This window comes from Falco punctatus (genome assembly GCF_963210335.1).
Source record: "Falco punctatus genome assembly, chromosome: 2".
NCBI lineage: Eukaryota > Metazoa > Chordata > Aves > Falconiformes > Falconidae > Falco > Falco punctatus.
The window spans coordinates 10,314,261-10,320,260 of NC_137581.1; the positions used below are offsets into that span (position 1 = coordinate 10,314,261).

The window sequence follows — 6,000 nt, forward strand, 5'->3', positions numbered from 1 at the left end:
GGGCCCTCCCAGCTGCCTACCCAAATTATCCACTGGAGCAACAAGGGTATAAAAATGCAAGGGTTTTGTATGTTCCCCAGTCCCTGCCAGCTCAGAACAACCTTTGCACACAGGCAAAATAAAAGCCAAATCCAAAGCACGCATCTAGCAGCTCACAGGAAAAGGCAGCTTCTTGTGTTGCTGTTCTTGTGCCCTCCTTAGACAATAATTACTAAATTAAGTAGCCACTACACCAAAATTGAAAACAGTTCTAACAGCTCAGGAAAACAATAGACTGAAGTGATATTGCTTGTTCAGTGAATGCTATAGTGCCAGTAACCCAGAATACCTGGGATCTCTCTCAGTTCTGTCTTGAAAAAGATCTTGGATGTCTCCCTACTTACCCTGGTGATAATTCTCCCACAGTATTTAGATTCTAAGTTTTCTTCTAAGGTTCTGTCCCATGACAAATTTGCAAAGGGTCCAGTCCCGCACAACTCAATCTCTGCAAAATACTGTCAGTCATCTGACTGAAGAATTTAAGCATCTGTTTTCAAGGTACATAACACAGGCTTCAACATTCATGCTACTGATGATGTCAGAGTGGAAGAATGGAGGTATTTTTTTAACATTAGTATGCAAGAGTGGAAGGCTGGGCTGAAACAAGGATATGGCTTCCTAACAGGGTTCCCATAGGAGGAATACTCTAAGTAAGCTATAGTACTGCTGTATCTCTTGCTCAGTAGGCATGATGGGGGAAGAAAGAAGGCATGAGAAAGAATGAATGACGGTAAAGAAAGTTAAACAGAGTCTCTCACATTGAATGTATGAAATTTAACGAGTGCCAGTGTAGTTGGTAGGCTGCATGACACCAGATGCTGTAAAACTAGGACTATTGTTTTCACAAGCTTAGGCTAATATAACTCGATTAAATATGTATCATTGTGTCTTTCTGCAAGCTGAGGACCTGACCTGACCTAACCAGACGCAAACAGAAAAAGAATTGTGAGAAGAATGTAGCTGTCAAAGAACTAATTTCCTCTGTGGATTTAAATGCATTACACAGGCACATCTTTGCACACACACGAATGTAGCAGGCCTGATTCTTCACTTTCTCAAATGCTGTAGCTGCATTTACATAAAGCAAGTGAAAATCAGAAGCAGCAAACCCGTGATGTTAATTTTACGGTTGTATTTCTTTTTGCTGACTTCCTTGAAAGCAAAGTGGCTCTGTTGGATGCTGAACTCGGGTCATAGAAGTTACATAAATAGGAAGTGGAGATGCTCAGATCGGTGGGCAGGCTGTGGTTGCCATCTGGTGGCTCCATCTAAATAGTACAGGAAAATAAGGAAATACTCCCACCTCTCCAGCGTGCTTGCTTAGCATTTTTAAAGAACGGTCGGGCATTACCACTGGTGTCATTTGTTTCGGGGTTAGTAATATGTAGGTAAAAGTCCAAGATTCATTACCTATATCTGCGAATTCTCAGAAATTTAATTATTCTCTTTTACCTTTTGCTTCCAGAAATCATCAATTATGGCACTCTCCCTCATGTAACTTAATTCTCTGCAGACTAGCTCTAAAAAGACTTAAAAGTAACTGCATGTAGAAGAGCAAGAGATTCTCATGTGGTCCTCACCCTTTGCCTAGTAGAACACCAACCCTACAGACATTGCCTCGCTCACCACCCCTGTACCAGCACATCACTAGATCCTGTAGAATATGACAACATTGTTAGAGAATAACAGATGGTGGTGATTGATTTTCATGTCTGGGAAGCTGATATTGAGGAGGCTAAGATTATCAGAAGAGGGACTGATAATACAGACATTGTGAGGAAGGCGGGTGACTGAAGTGTGATGTTAGTCAGGATGCAATTCTATAAAATCTATGTAGGAGAGAATGTTCACTTCCATTTTCCTATCAAAACCCCTGCAATTTAAGGCCTTGTCACTTATATCTTCAAAATACCAATATACAAGCTTTCCACGCATTCTCCACAGCTCCCTTATTTCTATGCTGTCTTTTCAAATAACTTCAGCTTGTTCCAACAGAAGAACAAGTTGCTATTGGCAACATTTCTTTTTTAACTCTCCTCTGCAGGACTGTCTAAAGGATTCACCCTGTGGGTTCAGAATGTAAAGCATAATTTCTCTGAGGACTCAATGAAATGCTATAGTAAGTCAGACTGTCTTTATCTAAGCTCTTCAGGTGAGGAAGAAATGATTACACATTTTGGTAAAATACTCATATAAAACCTGCAGTCAAGTATGTATAGTCATAGTGCCGTATTTCACAGGTATCCCTATGTATGCATAGCACCAGCCCCATCTCAGGCTGTAGGTGCCCATATAACACAAATTAATAACATAGCATATGAAATGTCATGTATGTTCTACAGAAAACATGTAATTTTATTCAGATGATCACATTTACAGGTTTGGTTGCAGGATACAGACAACCTTTGCAGGTCTTTCTTAGCATCCTAGAAAGATCCAGTAAGTTTTCACCAACTTGTTTGCTTTAGTAGTCTTTTAGCAACAAAACCTAAACTCTGCATCAATTTCACTGACCATCAGCAGCTGCTGAAGGGCCAGAACCTGTGAGTTAAAGGCTGTAACACTAAATACATCAACAGAGCTAAAGTCTGTGTCACCAGTAAGATTCAGGCAGGACATGCTCAACGTCAGTACCCCATCCGCACCTACTGCCATACATCCTTTCACTTCAGTCTTCCACTACAGAGGTGCAGGAAATGTGTTTGGTTTGCCCTTCTTGCATAGCCACTGAAGCATGTGAGAGGAGATCTTTTACATGATAATGATATTCAGCAATTAAAACAGACCAAGACATGAATGGGACCTGCCCTCTCATGCCTGCCATTCACATACAAAGAAACGGAAAAATAAACATGGGAGGTCTCCTCAGAATTGCTGATTTCATTGACTTGATACTTGAAGTTGAGACATAGGTGTAATTTTAACTGAACCACAGAGATATATGAATTATTATGGTATCTCTTCACAAAAGAAGAAGGAGAGACATTTACAAATGAAGTAATTAATCTTGTAGTGACTGAGGTAAGAAATGGACCCCACAGATCCAGTTTCACTCACCCTGCAATCTGCTAGACTCTATTTTCAATCAATTTAGTTTAGTGCTTGTTTTAAGCTCAGCTACAATGATGCATTTTCAACATAAAAGGGTTCAGCAGAAGTGGGCTTTGCTTACACTGCCGGGTAGGACTACCAACGTGACTGAATTCTTGAAGTTAATTTCTTGCTTCAAACAACATCATATGCACTGACTGAACATGGAGAAACAGCTGTTAGCACTTCCTTTTCACACAGAATTTCAGAGAACTGATGGCTTCTTTTTAGAGGTCAGGGCAGCAGAAAGAATTTTCCCCCTTACACTCCAGGACTTTCACGAGTTATTGTAAAGAGTTGTTTATTTCTTGCCTTGCCTTTCTTCAGCTTCTGTCTTTAATCTGAACTCTGTCCTTTGCTCATATTTTTTCTACAGCTGCATATCCTTTTATTGCTCTCTCAATTGCTTTTTTTTTTTTGTTTTTTTGTTTATCTGGAGGATGAGTGTACTTTAATTTGTCCTTCGCATGGTGATCACACAAAGTTCAGGAGTGTGTTTTACTTCTGTATCATTCCAATTTCACACCAGTGCAGTTTCTTTATAAAGAGATTAGAGAGTAACACGCCTGCAATTCAGGCCAACACTACAGATTTGTATGCAGTACAGAAAATCAGCTAAGTATTTAGGTGTCTGTTTAAGGGACAGTTCATTTGAGCCACTGGGATATTCTTCAAGGAAATGCTTGAAATATGCAGACAAATGGGGGAAAAAAACCTTGCCACTTTTACTGACAGCAGAAATTACGATACAGTAAGTGGAAATTTCCCTGGTAGCATTTTTTTCTACATGTTCACAGTACATAACTAACTTTGTCAAATTTGCCTTTCCATTAACAGCAGTTGCAAAGACCAAGGACTAATTAGCTCATCATCTGAAAATCAGATGTAGACTTCAGGAATACTCTAGGCTTTGGATTCAGGGAAGTTATTGTAGTCTTGTGGTCAGGACCCAGGGCTGAGAAATCAGAGACCTTCCTGTCTACTACAATGACCTCAGACAAGTTAGAAAGATTCCACTTCAGACACAGAGAGGACCCTGCATAAAGTGCTTCAAACCACGCAGGAGAAACGGTGCTGTTTAAGGCAAGTACTCTAATTTCTCCATATAATAAAAGAAATAAAAGAGCATGAAATCTCCAACCACAGAATTATCCTGAATAGGACAAAAATTGAAACAGCCATTGTAAACTTCTGGAGCAAACATTCAGTTCTTACATCTGACCACAAAAAAATCCCACTGAGAATTATTAGCCTCTCATTTCTGAGAAAATGAAATTCACAACAGGAAACTATTAAAAAATGAGCTTCATACTTTGCATTACAATGCAATCACACAACAAACACAAATGTCCATAACAGTGGTGCCTATTTTTAACTTGTTTTTAAAATTTAAAGCCACTGTGTCTTATTCACTGACAGAATTGAAATGGTTCCCTGCTTCTGACTACATATACTAAAACTCTTCCAGCTGCAACAGAAGATCTTAAAGAATAAACAGCTAGGAGCACACAAAATCGCCAAAACATATACAACAGTGATAACCACACCAACACCACTATTCTGTAATATTCAAAGAATACAAATTGGTTAACTGACACTCAGCATCAGTAAAGATGGGTATTTAACAGAAAATACAATTCAAGTCTGTATGGGTAAGCGCAGAAAAAAACCCTGTTATTCTTTTCTCCTGTAGCACGCAAAATCTAGGATATTAGTAGGCTTCAGAGCGCTCCAGTGCAGCTAGGAGGAAAGCAAAAATGGTCAGAATGCTCATCTTAAGGCAGTTGCAACACGACTAAATTGCATTTATTGATTTCTCAGAGCAGAAGGGCACATATTTTAACATCAACTATGCCCTAACACCTGAAAGGATTTCCATGGATTTCCATTAAATCTACTCCATTCTGCTTGTTTTCCACATTGACATCCCAGTCTTTGCCAGAAGAAATTGTGCTTGCTACATGCAAAAGATCAATGCCCTGGGAAGGAAAAAGCTGGAAACAGCCACAGAAGGAACTGCCTTTCTATAAAAACTTGTTCTCAATCCATAGAAACATTCAAAGCAGTTCATACATGTGGGGTTAATTCTACAGTAATAACAAGCCACTTATCTTCTCACGGTGACATTAACACAGAGAAGCTTGATTTAATATTTTGCTGCCACAAAAGGGGAAGATACTCCCTGGATTACCTTTTGCCATATCTGCAGCTTGTCTGACTCCTCCACAGATCAATTCAACACCATAATCCAGATGGAAACTGAACTTGAGAGAACTAAATACTCTTCTGTGCCATACTGATTAAGCCTAATTAATCAGTTCACGAGCAGTCCAGTGAGCACTACGACTGGGAGAGAACTGACTTGTGAAACCAAGAGCAGAAGCAAAAGCTCCTTCATTCAATATGACAAGCTGTTAAATCAGGGCAGGCTTCTTCATTTAGCTTTATCCTTCTGCATCTTGCAACACTGGGGCTGACTGTTACAATTCAGAATTATCTCAGGTCTTTCTCTGTGGAGCACAGATCCTTCGAACCTTCACACTAGTTCACAGTACCTTCTTCTACAATGCACTACCCTAAATGCTATATTATTTGAATAACTAGACTTCCTTCTGCAAATAGATGGATATTTACTACTATGACTTCTGTAGAAGCTAAAGGGTTCCAGCATTTCATTAGCAAGCCCCGGAAGACAGAAGCATAATTACTTCTGATAGAGTAACTACGGTCACCATTAAAGATAGAAGGGAGTCAACAGCACAGCACACCTGGGCAGGTAGTTACTACAGCCAATTCATTACCACTTTCACTAGGGCATAAGAATTGATTTCCTTGCAGAGTTTTAAGAGCTGGGAGAGGAGGAAAGAGGAC

General features: G+C 39.6%; 1 protein-coding gene across 1 annotated transcript in view; it reads right to left on the minus strand.

Moving 5' to 3' along the window:
- Nucleotides 1-5,434, minus strand: part of NOX4 (NADPH oxidase 4) — a 185,842-nt gene extending 180,408 nt beyond the window's left edge. The window contains exon 1 of the mRNA XM_080375146.1: nucleotides 5,321-5,434. The gene's annotated coding sequence lies outside the window, so the exon portion shown is untranslated. The remainder of the gene's footprint in view (nucleotides 1-5,320) is intronic.
- Between the last annotated feature and the right edge of the window lie 566 nt (nucleotides 5,435-6,000).